Source organism: Glycine max, chromosome 13, assembly GCF_000004515.6.
Source record: "Glycine max cultivar Williams 82 chromosome 13, Glycine_max_v4.0, whole genome shotgun sequence".
In the NCBI taxonomy this organism is placed as follows: Eukaryota; Viridiplantae; Streptophyta; class Magnoliopsida; order Fabales; family Fabaceae; genus Glycine; species Glycine max.
In genome coordinates this window covers 13,417,231-13,442,028 of record NC_038249.2, presented here as the reverse complement: position 1 = coordinate 13,442,028, position 24,798 = coordinate 13,417,231, and the positions used below count along the sequence as shown (strand labels likewise).

The following is a 24,798-nucleotide window of genomic DNA, read 5'->3' as shown; positions in this document are numbered from 1 at the left end:
GTTTGGTGATATATATGTGTTATAGTATTAAGGGTTTACTTAAGTAAGACTTTTAAAATGTGATTATTAATGTGTTGAGTTGCCCTAACAATGTCATCGTTGAATATGCCAAAAGGATTTGAAGGCCAAAGGGTTTACTTAAGTCACAGTACTAAGGAAGTTTATGTTCTTGGTGGTTTTGGTTTCGCGTTTTTCGTATCTGGATTTATTACATATACATTTGTGGTTTGGATTATTTTCCTCCATTATTAGATATGCATAACCTGTTGGATTCAAATGACAAAAGGAATCTACGTTACTGTACTAGTTTTCGTCTTCACACTTATTAGGGTTATTATTATAACTATAAAAATGCACAAGTGGTTGGATACAACTTTCGTCTTGCCCCACTGTTGAATAATGTATTTTTTTATTTGCGTTGTGTAGTTTTTTGTTTTGATGAATAGTTGACACTGATTGTTAAGCTTGAACTGAAACTAAGAGTCCAACAACTGCTATTCGAGTTGGATAATTATTTGGCACTAGGTTTTGGAAAAGTCTAAAAGAAATGCTCTTGGGTCATGGCTGGAATAGAACTATCCCCACATTTGTAATAATATCTGGTTGCAGCTTGAACACCTACATGAAGAAAGAAATATGTCTGAGCTTAGTCCTAACAAATTAGAGTCATTAATTGCAGTTATTATTCAATTGATACCATTGTTTTTGTTTTCATATAGTCACTCAGAATTTATTTTTAACATATCATCATAAAAATCTTATACTTTGTAGCTTCATAAATTTAAAGTGTATAAATAGTAATGTGCTTAACAACAAACAATTAAATATTGTTATATGATTGGGGATATTATTAGAAGAACTTCAATCTCGGTAATTTGAAGACGCGACTTTCTTAATGTGGACTTGGCTCCATAATTTGGAGAAGGACTTTACATTACATTTTAATCAATGGTCTAGTAACTTCAGACATCATTTTTTTGCAGCAGTAGGGGTTTCATTAGGGAGTAGGGATCAATATATGTATACTTTGCTTCCCATATTTTGGTTCCCAATCAGACTTATGTTGTCTGACTGAGGAACCATTTTTATGGTGACTAACTCTGTAATCAGTACCTCTGGTACTTCCAGGTTATATATATATAATTTATTTTTGCTGATAAAAAAAAAGAAGAAGAGTAATAAATCAGAAATTTGAAATTGCAGTGAACAAAGCTTCTTATTGTGGGTTTGAATTAATTTCGTTACATTTTTTCAGAGGAAGTTATATCAATTGGAAGAGTTACTCAAGAAGGTTAAATTGAAGACCATAAGGACTGAACCAGCTTTTGAATCTATTGCTGCCACAACCACAAGGTACTTTTTGTTTATTAAATATACTTTGTGCGTTTAGAAATGATTAAAAATAAAAAAATTTCTTATGGGTTGTTATTGGTTGGTAACTTTGTGTATCTTAGTTTTTTTTGTTGATTGGTAAGTTGGTATTAAATGCATGCGTGTCAATTTTGATTGATGCTTTGCCAAGTGATTCAGCAATCTTACTGGCAATACAGTAAGATGTAGACTGAATGGTTACCATGGGGTTGATTCAGCAATCTTACTGGCAATACAGTAAGTTGGTATTAAATGCACCCATATCAATTTTGATTGATGCCCTTTCACCTCACCAAACTCAACACTTTTTCCTTTTGTGCTCTTCTCATTTATCTCTACTTTCTTCATCAAATCTTGTATGGTGATTTGGAGGTTTGTCAACTTCTGTGCATCACAATGAAGTCTTTCTAAAATCTTGCTTTGGTTCCCTTCTTCGCGTGGTAGTGTCAATCTTCTTGAGACCTCTAACTTGTCCACACTCAACTCTTTTTCCACCAAGGAATCTGTTGAAGGATACCTATTTTTGGGTTCCTTGGTTGTTCCTCTTTGATGATTGCCAGCAGCCATCTTCTGTGTCTTTTCAGCTTGCTTGCCAATCGTGGCATCCTTATCTGTTGTTTCCCACAACTCAAGCATTTGGTCAAGCATGATGTCTTTCGGCAGAACTTCAATCTCGGTAACTGGGATAGATGGCCTTGCTTGATCTGGTTGAGTAACATGCTTGCTTGCTTGAATGTTCTCTTCATTCTTCAGTTTAAGACTTTCATTTAACTGCTTAACTGTCCTTGCAATTGCATTGATCCTTCTCTGCATGTCTTGGAAGTAAGAGAGTGCATCTGGTGCCATAACAGTCTGATCTTCATCTGATTGTCGACCATTTTCAGTGCATTCATTATTCACCAAACAGTTAACCTGAAAATGCTGATTATGATAAAATTATTACTAAAAAGCAGATTTTTTTTTTTGGAAGGCAAAGATATAATATATTATAAAATAACAAGTACCAGAGGTACTACATAATACATAAAAGGGGGTCCTGACAATTCAGGAGATACAACACCCTACACAAATGAAAACCCTACTAACAAAAACTTTAACTAAAAGCTATAGACATATTTGAAGACCAGCTATAATAAGGAATCTGGAAGTTCCTTTCCCAACCCCTCAACCAGGTCCATGCAAGGAACAGAGTGCTATCTGTCAACCTAGTGATATCAAAAGTTTGATTCTGAAAAATGATATCATTTCTGAGCCTCCAAATTGAACTTGTAGCTGCTATCCACCACATTGTCCTTCTTGTGTTAGAATCCTTTGAAGTTGCTGAGGAGTAGTGCTGGAGAAAATTATCCAAAGGCCTGTAGTGAAACACCTTGTCTTCTTTTACCCAAGAAAGGAATTCCCACCATATAGGCATAGTTTTGCCACAGGTGAAAAATATATGGGATGCAGTTTCGGGTTGACTATGGCAGAAGGGACATAAATCATTATCTACCTGAATCTGCCTCTTGATCAAGTTGTCCTTCGTGGGAAGTCTATCCCATAATAACCTCCAAACAAAAGATAGGGCTTTAGGAGGAAGTTTGACCTCCTAAAGTTTCTTGAATCCCAGGTACTGACCTTCATCATCCATGTCAGATTTAATAACTTGATAACCAGATTTAGTTGAGAAAATCCCAGTGGATTCAGCTCTCCAAACCCAGGTATCATTGAGATTGTTGTTTACTCTGATTTGGTGGATGTGATCAATGAAATTAGAGGCTATCTGCACCTCATTATCAAACAAGTGTCTTCTCCAAACCATATTCCAGACCTACCCATTCTCTATCCAGGATCCCACCTCTGCCACCCTTAACTCTCTTTGGGAAGAAAAATTGAATAAATTAGGGAATTGGTCCTTTAGAGGAACTCCTTCATCACCCCAAGGATCTTCCCAAAAGAGGAATTTGTCACCTCTCCCCAGCTTCCACCTGATTTGATTATCAGCACTGACCACATTCTGATGTTGAAAGATGGCCCTTAAATCGGCCCACCAAGTAGAAAAATACTGGTTTCTAGGTCCATGCTCCAATCCCCTCCAGCCATTGTACTTAGAGTTCAGAATTCTGGTCCAAAGCTGGTCTGGTTGATGGAACATCAGCCACTTTCATTTGAACAGCAAAGCCTTGTTGAGACTTTGAATATCTCTGATTCCCAACCCACCCATATGCTTAGGAGTGCAGCACTGGCTCCAAGAAATCCAAGCAATCTTCCTACCATCTGGTTTTCCCCCCACTAAAAAGCAGATTATTGAGAAACTAATTTACGGAGACAAAAAAAAGTAGTTTATTTAATTAGATACATTTGGAAATTGATCTATTCCATATAAATCATAGCCAATGAAATAATGAACCATATGTTACAAACCTACATGCTTCACATGTTGATATAATCAACAAAACAAAATCATTTTATCCTAACCACGCAAACTATTATTGGTTGAAAATACAAAGCATTGGCAAACAAACTAATTGCAAAACCAGACGTCATTACAATTTACATATCATTTTGTAAGACATTTTGGAAGCCTCCAAAAGTCTCTGCCACTCAACTAGAAGGGAGAAGTTCTTTTTCTCCAAATCATCAACACATTTCTGCAAGATGAAAATTTGAACATGAGCATGTATAGCTCTGTCCAGTTCCTCCTCATATTCCTTTTTCTTACAATTTGCATCTTCTTGTAGAATATGAATTTGTAATTCCTTCTCAGCCAATTCATCTTCATTCAATTTCAAAACTCTGGAATTCTCTTCCCTCTCAGAATATAAGGAAACTAGTAGCTCTTCTACCTTTTGAAGTGCAGACTCCCTTTCTCCTTTTTGTTCCAAATGCTTCAATTCCAATAAACTGTGCAGTTCCTCAAGATCTTTTAGTGTTTGATGAGTTATGTTCAACTGTGAAACTAAAGTTTCTTTCTCTTGAAAGATACTGGACTTCTCATGGTCAAGTGATTGGCATGTGTCTTCTAATACCTTGGACTTCACCCTTAATCCTTCAAGTTCAGCATTGACATCAAACAGTGAATTTTCCAATAGGTTGCTCTTTTCTGATAGCTTCTCCAGCTTTTCAGTTGTGGACTGTAACTGAGAAAACAAGGTGGCCTTCTCAGCAGCAACATTTGATTTCTCCTCTAGAAGAGATTGGCATGTTTCTTCCAACACATTTACTTTTCCTCTCACACTATCCTGCTCGGCATTGAAGTCTGAAAGGGAATTCTCTAAAACTGTATTTTTCTCCAGAAGTTTCTCCTTGTTTTCCAATTTTAGCAAAAGAGCTTCTTTCTCTCCTTTGTCAGCCGCACAAGTTTCCTTCAACTTTAAATTCTCATCTTGCATTTTTTTCACAGCTGATCCAAAGTACTGTGGGTGTATGTCAGTTGACCTGACCTCCTCTATGATGGCTTCATGTTTTTTATTAACATCATTAAGCTCCTCTTTAAGACAATAAATTTCTTGCTGAAGAGCATTTGTTTCATCAATTCGAAGCTCCACCTCCTGTTCAACTTTCTCTATTGTTTCCCTCAAATTCGAAATCTCATCCTGCTTATTTTGTATGGACAAAGATGAAGAAATTTTGACCTCATTTAGAATTTTGTTTGATATTGATTTCCCTGAGTACTTCATCCTCTAAAGCCTGCTTACGTCATTCCACATTCCCCAGTATTTCCACTTTACTGGTAAGTTTAGAATCAAGAGATCTAAGCTCTGCCTGAGACTGAGAATGCAACTGCTGAAGAGTTTGGAAAGCAGTTTCAGCCTCAATGAATCGCAGTCTCTCGTCTTGTATGCAACCCCAAAGTGTACCCAATTCCTGCTGCTTCTCGTTAAGTTCTTCACTTTGAGACCCCATTTTTTGTGCCAAAGATTGTAATTCAGACTGCAGCGTGTGATTTGATGTCTCCAAGAGAAGACACTGCTGCTCAGAACTCTGTAACTTTTCAACCCCATCAACTATCTTGGAATTAAGACTACGCACCTCCTCTTCAGCACAAGAGAGCTTATACTCCAAACTGGAAATTATCTCCAAGCATTGCTGATAACGGAGAGTGGCATCTTCCTTTTCTTCATTAAGTTTAGTGACTTGTAATTTCAAAGCCTTCATTTCTTTTTCTGCTATATCAGCATGCTCCTGAATCCTTATTGCATTATCCTCAACTTCTTTTATTCTCTCCTCCAGTTTAGATATTGTCTCTAAGCACTGGTTATATTGAACAAGGGTAGCTTCCTTTTCAGCTTCTACTCTAGCAAGGTCCTGCTTTAGGGACTCAGAAAGCTCATAAGTTATTTGTCACTGATAGATTTGGGTGCTTTGGTGTCCACTATTATAGTCTTCTGATGGTGAGCAAAGAGTGTGGGGAACATATGGTGTGACCTGGGACACTTTCTGCATATTACTTCTGTGTGGTTGAAATAAGCAAAAGCTTCCTCATCTTGGTTGTTCAAGTCACCTTTGTTCATAACAAAGGGTAAAGATGTTTCATCATCCCAAAACAGAACCCTCACAGCCACTCCTTCCTCTGCCTTCTTCTTCAATAGTTCACCTAATATACTTAAAAATAATTGACATCTGAAAGTTGGTGGCTAATATAGTTAAAAATTGTGAAGTTAACTTATTAAATTATAATTATTTAATAAAATTATTTGTTAAAGTAATTAATAAATATAAAATGAGTGAAAAAAAAATGCTTATATAGTATTTTTATTTTATTGATTAAAGTATATTTTGGGTGTTTATAATTTTAGTTTTCAAATTCTTGTAATTTTTTGTTTGTAGATCAATTATGTTATTTTTTTTTCATTTTAATTTCAAATAATACATTTTAAAGTATTTGTAATCAAATTTAATGGTATATATAATGGTATAATGTTAAGTTATCTTGAAGTATAATGTTCAAAATAATAGAAATAGAGGAATGGTTAAAATAAACAATCTATAAATATGTTGAAGTTTAATGGCTGAATAATAAAATAAATATTATAAATAATAGAATAATTAAAATAAATATTATAAATAATAGAATAATTAAAATAAATACTGTAATATAAAAATATTCAAATAATAATAGAAAATAAAATAATATTATTATCTATCATTATCAACATCTTATATAATAAAAGGGTAGCATCTTATGTAAAATAGAAAAAAATAATAAAACCCTACTGTTGACTTATTATGAGTGAAAGAAGAGAACAAAAAATATAATAAAATGTAACCTATAAAATCCAGTGTTACATAAAAAGAAGTGAAAGAGAATCTTATAAATATTTTAAGGACAATTTTTTTAACAAAAAATAATAGCTAATTAAAAAGTAGCATTTTTAAAAAATACTGTTTTGAAAAATGTTACATAACTATTAAACAAACTTGTTTTTGCCAAATATTACTAAAAATAATTTTTAACTAAGTTAGTAAAAAAAATTAGAAGTGACTGGAAAGATGTGGCAAACACGGCCTAAGTTTTTGAATAGTATATTCTTACTAACCCAAGCTCATTGGTATAAAATCTTATCCATTATCTTAGTTCTTAATCCTGTAAATATAAACATAAGGTTTTACGACAGGTATATATACTTATTTTCATACACTTAGTTGTATTTTCCTTTTCGCTCCAAGAGTCGAAGACACTATATATGACTCTCACTTTATATGAAGTCATTTTTATAATAGGATATATACTTATTTACGTACACTAGCTGACTTAGTGAAGTTCCAAACATAAAAAATGATATTTGCATAATATATAATGTGAAGTTAAATCATATCAAATTAAATCCAGCTTGGTGCTAACGTTAACGTTATATATGTCAAACACAGCATCAGAGAGTTAATGGGTCAGTATGGAATTTTTCTTTAGAGTTTTTCACTTTATGGCTTGTCTTTCTCGATCAATAATATTCCTCCAATTCTAAATACTTTGTGACTATGCAAAGACTTAATTGAAACTTGTTTGGAGTAGCAATACGGGCGTAACATCTATAATAAGATGAAGGGTATATATCCTTCAACTTGTGAAGAAGGGACCTCACGAAGAAAATAGAGCACTACTAGTTGTAAAGAAAGAACAATTGATCATGCCCTGGTGATTGGTTTATAGTGGAAAATAAACATGGATGATAAAGATTCCAAGTTTATTCAACTGATGATACATATCTCTTAGGATATATCCTCCTCCTCCTCCTCTTCCTATATGTCCAAGTTGAGCAGCCTGTTTCAACAAATTATCAATGCTGCAAAAGGCATATTGAAACAACTTGGAGTATGAAATCAAGATAGGAGACAGCAATCTCTTCCATGCATGGTTACATCATTATTTTCTCAATAACCCTCTGTATCCAATCGCCATACCCCCGTATCACTATAATTGTATAAACATTTCATAAGTGCTCCTAGGAGCAGAGAATAAGATTGTAAAATAAATTGAATTTCTCACACAAGTTAAAATCAATTTGTGTATTTAACTTTTATAATTCTGTTATTGAACTTTTCCAAGAGTTATAAGTTGATCTTAAGTTATTAGAAAAATTATATTCATTCTACCTTCTTATTTATCTTTTTTTTTTCTTTCTTTCTCTCAATTCTATTAGAGTTATTATGAGTGATAAATTTCTCTCTTCAATTATTTAACACGATTCAGAATACCTCTAGTTTAGTATTTTCCTTTTCTTTAAATATTTAACGACAAATTTATATAAACAGGAAATAATGTAAACAGTCACTATGGTCTCTTCTTGTCTGCTTACATGAGTTGAAATCTCACTATATTCTTAGTTGTCATGGACTCATGGCGAAGATGGGATAATGCAGTGTGTTTTAGCATAAATGATAGGAGGTTTGCACTGCAAACTTTTAGTTTCTAGTTAATTATTTTCTTGGTGCAAATTATGTCTTCGTAGCATACTAGTCCACTAGAAATCATTAGAGGACGAGTCTTGAGAAAGCCACATGCTGAGATGGTTACCTTGTATTGAATTTGGAGTTTCTTTGTTACCTTAGTCCTCCAACTTGCTGCAACAATCACTCCTAAGCACTTCTTTTTCTTCATTCCATTCTTTACATTTTCAAGTATGAATCTCTCAGCTTTACATCCAGTGAGGATCACTGCACCATTGCCTACAGAATCAACCAACCAAGTGGAGTCAGTTCCCTTCTTATCTCCTGTTCTGCAACCATAACAGCATGAACCACAATAGTCATCTGCTGAGGAATTTATAGCCATAGACTCTACTTTGAAGCCCATTTTCTCACATCCTTGTATGAGAATTAGGTTCGGAAAGCTTTCCTTCTTGCACTTTTCTGTTACACCAATCCTTCTTTGTATGATGCAATCAAATTTTATAATCTCTAGAGGCTGATATTAGTAATCAAGGAAAAATAGACATTCCTTGGTTTCTAATTTCATTCATTTGTTAGAGTTTTTTCCCAAGATCTAAGGGGGTGTTTGTTTCAAGGTTTCTAATTACATTCCTTGGATTCTTATTTTTGGTGGCATTACTATGAGCAAGAACTCCATTCTCTGGTATTTTAGGGAAAAAAACCATTTGATTAGTGTACCGTCCAGATATGTCTTGACTAAGCATGATGTGGCCCCTTATGAAGCTTCATCTGAGTTCAGAGCTTCAAGGACTGTGTACCATGGCACTCGGATATAACTCAGTCAAACCTGATGTGCCCCCCTATCAGGCTCCATTGCCTCTGTTGAGTGAACAGCTTGGGGCTTTGCATCATCTGGATATAGAATCCAAGATATACTCAACCTCAACCCATCCCGTTGCACATTCACTTCTCTACCCCTCCAGCCTGATAAATGTTTATGCCCTATTAACAAAGCAAATTGACCTCTAATTCCATATGAACAATAGGTTGATTTTCAACAATATCCCTAAGTCAATCAAACAAATACCTCCCACCAATTGATATCAGGACTGGTCACAATTTAAGCTCCCATTAAATTTTCCATCAATATACCACCAGTTTAACCCCATCACATGGAACCTTCACCCTTTAGACTCAGGCTAGGCTAGTCCAAGCTCCCTTTCTGGGCTAATATGGTCAATGAGAGTTGTATGCATCATTATCAATTCCTGAATAGAGATGCAGAGCATTTGACCCCAAAACTGGTATAGTAGGATAGTAGATAGTGGAATAACCACTATTATGAAATTTATAGATATAAATTAAGTAATTTATATTACATTATATGCTAAAAAATTTAAAAAGTTACACAAATAGTTTCTTTTAAATTTTTTTTTCTCAACAAACATAGAATATGATGTAGTGAAGACCTTCTTCCATGATTTCAGCTTTATATATTACTGTTGGAACTCTGTCTTCACTGCTTTCTTTAGTAAATGCCTTGCAATTTAATTATGTATCATATCAAGTTGATTGCCACAAATTATTTTCTACATATTACACAAATGTTTGTCATAGAAGCAGTTGATTGACCAAAGTGTTATTATTTTTCAGGCTGAATCAGGCACCAAAGAATCACCAAAGAACTCCTTTCATTATTTGCAGGTGTGTTTATTGTTTCTAGTAATAGTTTAAAATATGTTTTTGAAATTCCACAAATCACAAACATGTATGATGCCTGAAAACATGTATTCGTTTAATGCCTTCATATTCATGTCGTGTAATTGTTCTTTTGAGCTGTCTAGTATGATGTTTATTATGTCTTTTTGTGCCAATATCGTACAATTACGAGAGTACCATAGGTACTATAGGAACAACTATAAATTAACCCCAATTGTGGTTGAAAAGATGAAATTAGAGGATGGTATTGTGGACCAGCTACACCCCATAACTTAAGTACATGTATGCTGCACCTCTTGGAAGAGGTCTCAGCATTTACCCTTCCTTTGTTGTTTTTTTTTTTGCACGGCAAAAATCAAATATATTATGTATAAAATTCAGTACTAGGTGTACTGAAATATTCTACAATAAATCTCTTCATCTCCGCCTTTTTATGTCCTTACCCGACCACCCCCAGAATATGTATTGCAAGCTGTTCAAATTTCTCTAGTCCCCTTGCATGCAGACCATGTCATTGACCGCTGGAAGATGGCTAATGGAGTTCTCGTTCATGAGACAACCTGGTCTTGACCTCCACATGCAACTGCTACATATGGATGGTGTAGTCCCTGGTGTAGTCCTTCTCTGCACATTTTAACCAAGACCAAGTATGGAACAAGGTATCATCCATAACCTTTTCAGGATCAAACGGCTGGTTCTTGAAAATCATGGCATTTCTATGATGCCAGATGGAGAAGGATAGAGCTAACCACAGAAATTTCCATCTGTTGTTTATACTAGCTTTGTTGTTCCATTGAGTGAATTGCAAAAAGTGGTTCTTTGGGTCTGTGGAAAAAGGACCCACTCTATTAACCCATCTCAAAGGCTCCCACCAAAGTCTCCTTGTCATTGTACAGTTGAAAATAAGATGATTAATCGATTCTTCTTCATGATGACAAAGAGGGCAGCTATAAGAAGGCATTGTGACCTGTCTCTTTCTGAGATTGTCCCTAGAAGGGAGTCTATTCTTGAGGAGTCTCCACGAAAAAGCACTCACTTTTGGAGGAATTTTCAGTTTCCACATGGTGTTTAGAACATTGTCTTGACTAACACTATGATGAGCCCCCTGCAGCACCTTGTAAGCAGATCTTGTTGAAAATAAACCATTAGGATCTGGCTTCCACCACAGAATATCCCTGCTGGATTGGTGTATGTGAGCAGAATCAATCTCCTCTAGAAAGTCAGCTGCCATTTGTATTTCATAGTCAAAAAAGTCCCTTCTCCAAGATAACTTCCATTCCCATCTGCCCTCCACAAATTCTCCCATAGAATTAATTAGAGAATTCTGTTGTTTACTTATTACATATAATTGTGGATACTTTCCTTGGAGATTACAGTTGTCCTCCAGCCATAAATCGTTCCAGAAACTAATATTGAACCCCGTACCCACCCTCCACTTTAAATTATCATTAAAGCAGTTATTGTGTTGCTGCTGAAAGATACTCTTTAAATCCTGCCACCATTGGGAAGTGAAATTTCTTCTACCACCAGAAATTAGCTACTTTGACATAGATTATTTTTCCCAAATTCAGCTGATTTGATTTTATAAATGTTTCAAAAATGATGTTGAATTTCAATTACACCACTTTCGTCATTAAATTTCGATGTTGTCGTTTGTGCAGTTTTTCTTGATTTTTTCTTATAAGCATTGGTAATAGAGGCCAACAAACTGAAAAATGCCAAATCCCTTGAAATAGCCATGCACCATTTTACTTGTTAGCATTGCTGGTCCAACTAACTGCAATTGCTAATGTGTTTTCCACTGCAGTGTTTTGTACAAAAGGTGCAGTTCTGGTGTGTTTTCTACTGCAATTGGTGCTCTATGCTTGTGATGCATGTCAAGTAACCCCTAAGCCACTAACGTTTGACATAGAAGGTGTAACATGGATCGAAGTTGGATGAACGCATCACGTATAACTGAAGAGTACGAGAATGGTGTTGAAGAGTTTTTGCAGTTTGCTCAAAGTAAAGCGCAACCTATGTGTGGAAAAATTTTTTGTCCATGTGTGAAGTGTGGAAATGGGAGGTGCCAAACAATTGATGACATAAGAACTCATCTTATTTGTGAGGGAATAATTCGTAGCTACACAAAGTGGATATGACATGGGGAATCCCTCGATACAGCTGACATGTCACAGCCTGACGATGCTACTACAGACAGCGGAAATCCTACAGAAGAAATGATTCGCGATCTTGGGCAAGAGGGGTTTGAAGAGGCACATGCAGCGTTGTATGACAACATAGAAGTTGATTCAAAAATGCCTTTGTATTCCGGCTGCATATCTTTCACAAAATTGTCAGCTGTGTTAGCTCTGGTTAACTTGAAGGCTCGATTTGGGTGGAGTGACAAGAGTTTTAGTGAGTTGCTGATGTTGTTGAAAAACATGCTTCCTGCTGATAACGTCTTGCCAAAGAATCACTACCAAGCAAAGAAGATTTTATGTCCAGTTGGGATGCAGTACGAAAAAATTCATGCATGTTGTAATGACTGCATTTTGTATAGAGATGAATTTGCTGAACTAGATTACTGCCCTGTGTGCGAGGTTTCAAGGTACAGACCGACCAACGGAGATTCTACTGTACTAGTCTCAGACACCGACCGCCATCCAGCAAAGGTGTGTTGGTATCTCCCAATAATACCAAGGTTTAAGCGGTTGTTTGCTAATAGGGAAGATGCAAAAAACCTTATATGGCATGCAAATACCAGAAAATCAGATGGATTGATGCGACATCCTGCAGATAGCCCGCAATGGAAGGCAATTGATCGTCTGTATCCTGAATTTGGGGCCGAGCCTAGAAATTTAAGGCTTGGTCTTGCAACGGACGGAATGAACCCATTTGGAACCTTAACTACTAACCATAGCTCGTGGCCCGTTTTGCTGTTCATTTATAATCTCCCTCCGTGGTTGTGCATGAAGCGAAAGTATGTTATGCTGAGTATGATGATAGCTGGTCCAAGACAACCAGGTAATGATATTGACGTATATCTAAGACCGTTAATTGACGATTTGCGGAAATTTTGGGATGAAGGGGTTGATGTATGGGACGCAAATTTGCAGCATGCTTTCAAGTTGCGTGCAATGGTTTTTTGTACCATCAATGACTTTCTAGACTACGGAAATTTAAGTGGATATAGTGTCAAAGGACATCACGCATGTCCTATATGTGAGCAGAATACAAGTTTCCGCCAACTTAAACATGGAAAGAAGACTGTGTATACTAGGCATCGAAGATTTCTCAAACAGTATCATCCGTATCGATGATTGAAGAAGGCATTCGATGGAAGTCAAGAACATGAAACCGCGCCAAATCCATTAACTGGCGATGAAGTATATCAGCGGGTCAAGGATGTCGTAAATATGTTCGGCAAGTCCCAAAAAAAAACCATCATCCACTTCAAACATGTGGAAAAAGAAGTCTATTTTCTTTGATCTTCCGTACTGGCCCGATCATCATGTTAGGCATTGTATAGACGTCATGCATGTCGAGAAAAATGTTTGTGATTCTTTAATTGGGACCCTCCTAAACATTAAAGGCAAGACAAAGGATGATTTCAAGTGTCGTCAAGACTTGGTTGACATGGGTATACGTCAGGTGTTGCATCCTATCTCAAAAGGTACCAGGACATATCTGCCCCCAGCCTGTTACACAATGTCAACAGCTGAAAAGAGAAGTTTTTGTGAATGCTTGCGTAATATCAAAGTCCCACAAGGCTACTCTTCAAACATCAAGAGTCTTGTGTCTGTGAATGAGCTTAAGTTGGTTGGCTTGAAATCGCATGATTGTCATGTGTTAATGCAACAACTTTTGCCTGTTGCAATCCGCGGAACATTGCCTGAGAAGGTCCGTGTTGCAATCAGTCGCTTGTGTTTCATTTTTAATGCTATATGTGCCAAGGTCATTGACCCTAAACAATTGGATGCTTTGGAAGATGAGGTTGTCGTTGTCCTTTGTCAAATGGAGATGTTTTTCCCTCCTTCATTTTTTGACATTATGGTACACTTAGTTGTTCATCTGGTAAGGGAAATAAGGTGTTGTGGTCCTACGTATTTTAGATGGATGTATCCAGTTGAGCGGTACATGAAGGTCTTAAAGGGTTATACGAAGAATCGACATCGACCAAAGGCCTCAATAGTGGAAAGATACGTTGCTGAAGAATACATTGAGTTTGCCTCACAGTACATTGACTCATTGAAACCTGTCGGTGTTCCTGCATCCCGGCATCACCAGCCAATAGCCGGCAAGGGTACTCGTGGATACAATGTTGTGACAATGACTAGACATGACGTGTCACAAGCACATTTGTATATATTAAACAACACAACAGAGGTGTTTCCGTACATAGAGGCTCACAAAAAACATGTTAGAGATAGTCACCCCAAAATGAACATGATGAGGGTATTGCAAGAGCACAACAAAACTTTCATAAATTGGTTTAGACAAACAATACTTGCTGATAAAAGTGTTTCCAGACGACTGACATTGTTAGCCATTGGCCCAAATCTGAATGTCCCTACATGGAAGGGGTATGACATTAACAATTATTCATTCTACACAAAGTCTCAAGATGATAAAAGTTCGGTACAAAATAGTGGGGTCTGTGTTGATGCTGATTTGGAGCACTTTTCCAGTACATCGGATAACAACCCCATTCGAGCATCCATGTCTTACTTTGGTGTCATTCAAGAAATTTGGGAGGTTGATTATACATCATTTAGAGTGCCTGTTTTTAAGTGTCAGTGGGTGAACGGGACAACGGGTGTGTTTCAAGATCCATTGGGATTTACTTTGGTAGACCTTAGTAAGGTGGCATATATGGAGGAACCTTTCATTATGGCAGCACAAGCCAGACAAGTTTTCTATGTACAAGATCCATGTAATTCAAGTTTGTGTGTGGCTCTGCAAGGAAGACCAAGTGGAATGAATTACCATAATGATGAGTCAACCCTTGACATTGGTCAAATGTCTGGTTTTTAAAAACAATTGCCTTCAATGAATGAAGCTGATGAAGTGGATGATGGACATGCAAATCGTGTAGATCATGATGAAGGTCTATGGGAAAACATCCCTACAGGCTGAGTGCGAAAGTAATGCTTTGTTTAATGTGTAAATATAATGATTATGTTAGTATTACGCCTTTGCTTTTGTTAATGTCTAAATGTAATCGTTAATATTAATTGTGTATTTTATTTACAGGATCATGGCCACAGATCCGACGTCTCCTCCGCAGTCCGATGGTCAATCAGAGGCGACTTCCAAGAGGAGTAGAACAACGACACGGTTGAGAACATTGACATTAAGAACCGTGGATCAGCCCAGACCGGCAGTTTATGTGGATCCCGCTACTGGGAGAGCATCCGGACCGATGCGTGAAAAGTTCCACAGCTACCTAGGCGTAGTGGCGCGAGAAAAGGTTCCCATTATCCACAATAATTGGAAAGACGTACCTGAAACGCTAAAGGAGATTGTGTGGAATGACATTCTAGTAAGTCCTTCATACCAATTAGAATATTTGTATTAAGAATCAATTTTTCTGTTAAAAACATAATTGACTATAACAAATAGTTGTCCTTTATAATCTCTACATGTGTTTGATGCCCTTTATTTTAAATGACTTGTCCTTTATTTGAATAGTTAATCACTATCCTAGACTCCTATATTTGTAAAGAACGGCACAAGGGCAGTTTTTATTTATACATCAATATTAGTTAGTTAGATGAGGTTGAGAACAAATATTGGCAGATCAAAGTTAGAGACCAGAACAAATCATGTGTATAATAACTTCACAAATTTAAATTGATAACTTAAACAAATGAAAATTGGCATGGGTTTTGTGTTAGGGAGCAGGGGTAGTATTTTTATCCTTAAAAACTTAATAGCGTAATGCATATTATTTTTTATGCTAATGTAACCATAAGTTTGATTTTTATGTTATACTATTTTTTTATGGAATAAATTGATTTGTATCACTGTAAACATCCCAAATTTCCTAAAGCTATGAAAATAGCTGCCTACCCACTTGCACCACCAAATAAAGCATTGCTTTCCAATCCACATAATCCAGTGGCCCTCCAAATATTATCATTAATAGGGACTTCTTTTCTTTTTTGTTTTTTACAGAGACTTAGAACTATACAAACTCAGTTAATACTTAATAGCATTTTTATCACACAGTTTTTTTTTTTGGAAGGCTGAAAATATATATATTATTAATAAGAGAACCAGTACCAGTGGTACCAGAAAAAGAGATTATCACACAGTTAATACTTAATCTTGTGTAAGTATGTTTTTATATTAACAAACTATTTTGTGTTTGAAAAATTTACAATAAAATCAAATGTTTTAAAACACGCTTTAAATAATAATATTTTTAATATGTTTTCAAAAGAAAGTCCAAATTAAGGTTAATAACGTTAAGCACATCTGAGAACAAAACCTGAAGCTGTGCAAAGAAAATTACTCTAGTATTCATCCTTATCATATATGAAGGTACTGAAAATGAGTTATTAAATAATTTATTATTATGCATTTTTGTATCAATATTTATTATCATCCTTATCATTATATGAAGCTAGTATTAAAATCTTTGTCTTTAGCCTTGAACCAGGACCAAACTAGATATATAGCATGATCCATGACTTTATAGGGATCGAAAGGACTTCCTTGGAAAATCAGATTGTTCCTATGGTGCCAAATAGAACTAGTCAAGGCGATCCACCATCCACCCCTTATGTCCTGATTTACAGGATCCCCAAAGCCTTCACAAAATTGAGTAAAGTGGCACTTTGGGTGACTTGGAAGGGGACCTACTACCCGGATCCATCTCTAGGATTCCCATCATAAACCTTTTGTCAAATTACAGTTGAAGAATAGGTGACCCACATCCTCTTGTGCATTACCACACAAAGGGCAGTTTTGGTCCTGGATATTAATGTTTCTTAGGAGATTGTCTTTGGTGGGGAGTCTATTTTTAAGGAGTCTCCAACAGAAAACTGATGCCCGAGGGGGAATTTTCAACTTCCAGATTTTCTTATATATGTTCCCATATCAGTTTGTTGTACTGGGAATAGTGCAAAAATTGTAAGCTGATTTAGTAGTGTAATGACCATGGGGTTCAGCTAACCACACCCTACAGTCTTTACCCATGCTTGAGATGAAGGAGCTTTGCTGTCTACTAATCTAAAAAAGTTGATTATACTTCTGCTCAAGAGTGTAATCTGCCCCTAGCCACCTATCTGTCCAAAATTTGATTCTTTCCCCACTCCCAACCTTCCAAGTCATATGCTGATTGAAAATATTAGGATCCGACTGATGGTAAATCTTTCTAATATCCCTCCACCAATGGGAATTACCCCTCTTGTTAGAATGAAGCTGGAATTCTGACCAATTCCCATATTTACAATTTAGGACTCTAACCCAAAGTTGCTGCTGACCAGATGCAAAGGCCTAAATCCATCTACCTCTGAATTTTTTAACAGTGATGATTCAAGTAGCACTTTTCGAATAAGAATAATAGAAGAGACGGGTGGGGAACATTATTGATTACTACAACGTGCTCCTTCACTAGAACTAAACTCTTAAGTCTTAACCAACAAGTTTTATCAATGAGATAGTGAGCAAGAGGCTTTGTATGCTTAAAACATGATAGCCATAATTGGTTATACATAATATTACTTTACACAGTGCAAACTGTTTTCCCTTTTCCACACTAGTAGGAGAGATATATTCCACAGTTATCTTCATAGGGTGCACAAGTTTATCAGTCTTATTTACAGTTTTCAGCCCTAGATTTACTGTTCCAATAGTACTTAAATCTTGCAGTTGCTGGGGTGGGGTAGGACAATTTTTAGCATGCTAAAAATTCGTGTCTAGCAGTTTGTGCTAGGGACATCACAAATTCGTCTGCAGAATCCTTGGAAGCAGCATCTTTGTACGAGCAGGCAGAAGTTATTTCCTTGTTTATTGTGCCATGCACATTGTCAACAACTTTAACATAAAAGAGATGAAGAGGTAAGTTACAATTGCAAGTCTTAAGTTATTTCCTTGTTTAAATCACACCAAGCTTAATATTGTTAGGCTTCTTCCTTGTGTCAACTTGTCAAAAGGTGCCCTCTTAGGAACAAAGAGGATAGGCTTAAAGTCCAAGTGTCCCTCACCTGAGAAGTGCTTCACAGGCAAATGCTCTTGCAGTCATTGGTGAGACTCTTGTAGAAAGCATAATACTCCTCCTTTGTGATCTCCTCAGGCTCTGTCATCCAAATGGCCTTATGCTTGTTCACCAACGAGCATTCATGTGACACTACCTAGCTGAGCAAAAAAAAAAAATGTGACACTTCCTTAATCTTCTTTAAATTTTTTTCTTCCTTCTCCTTCTCTTCGTCAACATCCTCCACCAAAGTACATTAAAAAATTAGATATTGAAGTAAAATTGCAATTCGAAAAATACCAAAAAAAATAAATAAACGTTTTAAAGTACTTCTTTAGATGTTATTCCTTATGGTTCAAGTAGCAATAACGATGACAATTGTATGCATGTTTTGTTTGATATTGATTTGATTTTTTGCATAAAACAAAAAGGGGAACGAGCAACAATTTGAAAGTTGTACATTCATGAACTAAAGAATTCAAAATAGCTAGTAATAAGAGGGATTTGTTTTTGGGATTTTCTAAGCACCAATAGCGGCTACGCAAGAAGCTTGCACTTGAGGAGGGAAGGATGTTTGCAGATAATGAACAACTTTCTTAACTACTTGTCCTTCAGACATTCCTGGTTCTTTTTGTTAATATGTACATCACAATAGTATAAGCTATGGCGTAAAAACATGGTCTATATTGTCTTCTAAGATTGTTAGGGGCAAAAAAGCCCATGTCCATAAGTCATAGCCTTATACTATTTATATTACATATTACCAAAAGAATCAGACAAATCTGAGCGACAAATAGTTAAGAAAGTTGTTCATTAGCTGCAAATATGCTTCCCTCATCAAGTGCAAGCTTCTTGCGTACCCGCTATTGGTGCTCAGAAAATCCCAAAAACAAATCCCTCTTATTACTAGCTATTTTGAATTCTTTAGTTCCTGAATGTACAACCTTCAAATTGTTGCTCGTTCCCCTATTTGTTTTCTGCAAAAAAGAAAATAAATCTGAAACAATTCAGACTGAATTGTTATCGTTATTATTACTCGAACCATAAGGAATAACAGCTAAACAAGTAATTTAAAATGTAACTTTTAAATTTTGTGGTATTTTTTTAATTACAATTTTACTTCAATATCTAATTTTGTTAATCTACTTAGGTCATTTTTTTAATATAAATATGAATTTAAACGTGATCTACTGATAATATAAAGTACTTGCTAATCACAAATTATGATACCTATCATTTTAAATTTTAACTTAATTTTATAAATATTAATAAATTTATAATAAGACAATATTTTAACATGTGTTGTAGTGATTCCTTTGACTTCACTATAATCTCCCTGGCATAATTAAGAATTAGACCTGGGCTGCAGTGATTCCTTTGACTTCACTATAATCTCCCTTCTCAAGCCTTTGATTGTCTATGTTAACTTCTTTGCCTCTGATACTGTTTAACTCTTCAACATGCCATTGCAGCAATTATTTTACCAGGCACATACATTTTTAATTACAATTCCTTTAATTTGTATAAGGATACAAAAATAAAACACTTGTAGCTGAATGGCAAATAAAAAATGAAGGAAGCATGAGACTGTCAAAATAATATGTTTATATATGATAGCATGAGACTGTCAAAATAAGTAAAAGAAGCATGTACTTTAATGTATTATTTTTTGAAATCATTAGGCCTTAGTCTTAGCTTGTTTTCATTTGGCTTTATGGCTACTGCATAAGGAATGAGACACAGTCATATGAGTTCTCTGTCTGATTTGACAGTAGAGGATATGAACATATATATGGGTGCTTTATTGTGATATTATTCAATATATCAGTTTTTTTTATGTTCTGCCAATGCTATCTCTAGTAGTATCTATTTTCATATCTAGGATGCCTTGAGGGTGTATTATGATTTGGGGTTCAGCCGCAACTTGATGGACTTCATGGTTACCACTGAGGAGCCTGAATTTCTTAGAGATGCTGATGGGACGGAACATAGTTCTAATTCAGTTGAACAAGTATCTAGTAGCTCCAGCAGGTTTGGGAGTGGAAGATATTCCAGATTTTAGGTCAGAGTGAGACTACTTCGAAACAGGATGGGGTTTCTGCTTCGAATTCGAAGAATTTGAATTCTGTTGCTGCTGAGCTTATCTAGTTTGAAGTTAATTGCTGAGACATTTGATTGGAGTGATGATGCCTAGACTTGTGAACTTTCGTTGCTTGCAAAATGTGTAGATTTGTTGTTAGTGCATTATTTGTGGATTTCAGATTCATTTTTAGTAAGTTTTTGGATTGAAGGGCACATTGCTTCTTGGTTGAATAACCTGTTTGTACATAGCTCAAATAAAATTTTCAATACTAGCACTGCTGGTCCTTTTTTTTGCAATTCTGTTACCAGCTTTTGGTTTTTTGATCTGTCAATTTCTTGGCTTATTTTACGTAAGATTTTGAATTAATTTAAGACATGTTTCTTCAGAGATAATTAGGCATCAAACGTAAATACCTCTTATAGCATAGATTCATACCTTTTTTGTCGCCTTGTGAGAGATAAATACCTTTTGATTTTTTTTAAAATTAGTAATAAAAGGTAGGTATTCTTCTATTTTAAACACTTTGACTATATTTTGTTTCTTCTTCTATCACATCATATAATTTATTATATTTATATTTTTTAACCATGTATCTCAAAATTTAATTAGATGTTAGGTGTTAAATAGGTGGTATGATGTCCACAAATTAATTATAATGCATAGTTGGTAATTTGTGATAACAACATCAGCATAAAGGTAATTTGTGATTGAACCATGAAATTCTAGCACCCAAATTTTGGAAAACAGCAAATAGTATCTGCATAGTTGGAAGATGAATTCACTAATCACCTACACCAACTTTTCTTTTCTTTTACTAGTGAATAATCTGCGTATGCCATAAGTTTTGATTTTTACTCTGTTGTTTTTAGTACTTTGCATAAAACATGAGAAATCAATCTTTTAGTAATGATTTCAAATTACTTAAGAATTATCAATGTACATGGATTATCAATAACATCATTGATAAAAACTCAATTTGTGCGAAGGCTGAAGCATGTTCTTAACAAACCATGAAAACAAGTTTTTCTAGGAATTCATACATTAAGGCAATAATTGTTATCAGTGAGTGTCACAATTTTTTTTTTCATTTATTATTTCTTCAATTTGGATGTTAAATTTGATGGCTGTGATTGCATGGTAAACTTACATTATATGCTGATTGGATGCTTTTGCTTTACTGGGGGTATTGTGGCAGAACATTGTCATTAAATTATTGATTGCTAGTATTGTATAATGATATACATTTGGCTGCCTTTAACCCTTTATTTTGACTAATGTATTTATGTAGGCAAAGTTTGATATCGCAGAAGCTACGAAGGTGAAGACGAAGGTTATGTCAACAGTAGCGACGAGACGGCGGCAATTTAAGTCCACATTGACTAGCAAATTTGTGTTTGCTAAGAATGAAGGTCAACAAACACAGGATGTTGTGACAAAATATGGACTAGATCCTGAAGCGTGGAAACAATTTGAAGAAACCCGCCTGACACCTAACTGGGAGGTTAGTTGAATCTGTTTATCGTAACTTCAAATGAATATTTTTTTACCAATTTGATTATTTTAATTTGAAAAAAGTCTCCGCAATTATGTATGTCACATTACAGGGTATTAGGAAACGAGCACAATCAATTCAAAAACACAACGACTGCCCTCACGTACTTTCACGTGGGGGATATGATTTGCTTGAGAAGAAATTGTTAGACCAGAAACAAAAAAGGATACAAGAGGAAGCATTGTTGAGTGAAAATCCAGCAAGTCCTTATGAACCCCCATCTCCAATAAAAAGACATGTTAAGTGGAAGGTTGCTCGGACCAGGGCTGTTGGCAATATGACATCTGACTCCGCACAGGAAATTGCAGATAAAATAGTAAGTTCACCAATATGTTGCAATGTTCATATGTTTAAGTATTTTGTAATGAAAATGACTGCACGTTGTGTATTTTTGTGTCACTTGTTTTGTGTAGGACTCCTTAGAAGAGCAGGTAACGCAGGGTTCGTTTGTATCCCATGGTCGGCAAGACATACTGAACACTGCCATTGGCCGACCTGACCATGGGGGTCGCGTTCGGGCAGCAGGCTCAGGTGTGACTATTACTCAGTACTACGGAAGGGCATCAAGGACATGCAGCAGCTCGTCCACATCCATCAGCCAACAACAACTAGATGAAGTTGTTGCAAGGCTTAGGGAAGACATGACTGGGCAGATTAGGGAAGAATTGAGGACTCAAATTAAGGAAGAATTGAGGACTCAGCTAGAAGAGGAAAATAGAAGGAGCTTGGAAATAATGACCAATGCATTGAAAGAGGCTATTAAAAAAGAGTTGTCAAATAAAGGATCCCCAGAGGCACTCCAAATTCAGCCGTACATACAACAAGTAGGTGCGCGTGTCAGCACACAGGGAAGTAATGTTGTTACCAATACGCAGGCTTCACAAGAACATCATGTTGATGCCATACCATTGATGGGACTGTTTGTGCAGCGTAACGATGGTACACCAAGGTTTGTAGAAATATTACCTTACTTACAATTGAATCGGAGTTTTGTTTTTTCTTGCAGCTGTAATTGTTGGGTTTGGTTTGTGTTTTGTTCATGGTTTAGTTTGTGTTTTATATGCATTAAAACAAGCTTTGTTTATGGTTCATTTAAGGTTGGTGGCCATGGGGAAAATAATGGAGGGGGATTCAATCATACACACAGTGGCATATGCAGATGATGTTGTCAGGGTAAGTGTAGAAACAGTTATTGATCCTGAGGCTGAGGTCCCCTATGCCACCTCAGAAATACAATATGTGAAGCAGGCCATCTATACATTTGTAGCTTGGCCCACACACCTTGTGAAAGCTGTATTAGATGAGGTAACATGTTTGATTTGACATACGTAAAGTAAAACATTCATAGATTACAGTACAAATACTCACCCACTTTCATTAACCATGTAGGATCCACAAAGTATTCCACACAACGAGGATGCACATGTGCCGAAGCCGGCTAATGTGGACGCAGATGATCTGTTGCGTGGATTGATAAAGTACAATTTTGATATTTACGACAACCCACTTGAAATCAGCTTTGATGGGAGCTTTCTTGGAATTGTAGATGCATCTACATCGATATTCATCACATATTCAGATGTTAGTGAAATAATAGCAGGAGACAAAAGTCTGAACATATCTGTCATACAATTATGGTTAATGTAAGTGAAATCCTTCATTTATTTATTCCTCATTCATTCTATATCATGATCCACTACAATACTTTCAAATCATGTGAATAGGTATATGCATGAGTGGAGTCAGATATTCAGTCAAGGTTTCATGTATGCATTCCTTGAGCCACAGTCGTTGGTTTGTTCAAAGGATAGACGCAGTGAATGTGAACAATATCTTGAAAGATGGCTTAAGGAATATGACCAAGAGGTGTACATTGGACCTTACTTCCATCAGTAAGTGCTATTTAACAAACATACTTCAAATGATGTTTGGGTGTATACGTATCTAATGTGCATGACATGCAGGGCACATTGGCAACTCGTAGTTTTGTGTCCTAGGCAACATGTTGTTGTTTGGTTCTGTTCTTTGCGTAGGAAACCTAATATGCATATCAAAGCTACAATTAATAGGTTATCTCATACCATATAACTTTTTACAAGCCTTCTTTAATGGTCATTATTGATTGACATTTTGTTGTATATGCGTTGATGTGGTTTTTTAAAAGCAGTGTAATGACAAAATTGAAGAAGACCTTGCCTCCTGAAACTAAGGCAGTTGCACCTAAGTGGATTGAAGTAAAGGTAAGTCAGCAATGTACCATGCGTTATTGTTGTCTAGTTAAGTCATGAAATTATGTAATGTATACGATGTTCAAATGTTTTCCATATGTAGAGTCACGTTCAACCCGGCTGTTATGAATGTGGATATTACATAATGCATTGGATCTGGAACATCATAACCAGCGACATAAAGAGTGACTGGTCCATGGTATGCATAAACTTCAGTGCAATTGGAACTGAATTTTTATATTTGCAGTACTAACTTACAATTATGAATACTTGCAGTGGTTTGCTAATGACACACCATTGGACATCGACATCATCACCACAATTCGAAAGAAATGGGCAACATTTTTTTTAAAGACAACAATAAGTAAAAACGGCTAATGATGGCGTAGGAGTATTTTTTTTCCCTGTATTTGAGACAATTGTTATGTTATTTGACACAACGGCTATTTTATTTTCGGTCATGCTACTAATATTTTGTTCTTAATATTACCTACTCAATTTCATATAATTGTAGTAATATATTGTCTTTACCCCCTTCTACTGCATTGCATCTGCATTTGATTACCACAGCAACAATTTAGTGCAGCTATAGTACCACCAAGCTTGCCACTGCAGCAGTTAAGTGAACAAATGAAGTGTCGACAGTCATTGGATGGTTGCTTGGTAGAGGTACATGTTATTAACTAATAAGATTTCCTGCGTGTTAGGTATAATTATTAAGAAGAGGCACTATATATATAGACTTTTATATATAAATCTTATTAGAGTTTTAACACAATCTCCACTGGTGGTTGAAATTTATTGAGAATTA

At 35.8% G+C, this 24,798-nt stretch overlaps 1 long non-coding RNA gene across 1 annotated transcript; it reads left to right on the top strand.

Annotated features, from left to right (window-relative positions):
• Positions 1 to 1,306: 1,306 nt before the first annotated feature.
• On the top strand, positions 1,307 to 15,253 carry LOC121173372 (uncharacterized). The gene is made up of 3 exons (XR_005888086.1): positions 1,307 to 1,353; positions 9,874 to 9,924; positions 15,175 to 15,253. It is a non-coding gene; the product is annotated as an uncharacterized lncRNA (long non-coding RNA).
• Positions 15,254 to 24,798: the final 9,545 nt, after the last annotated feature.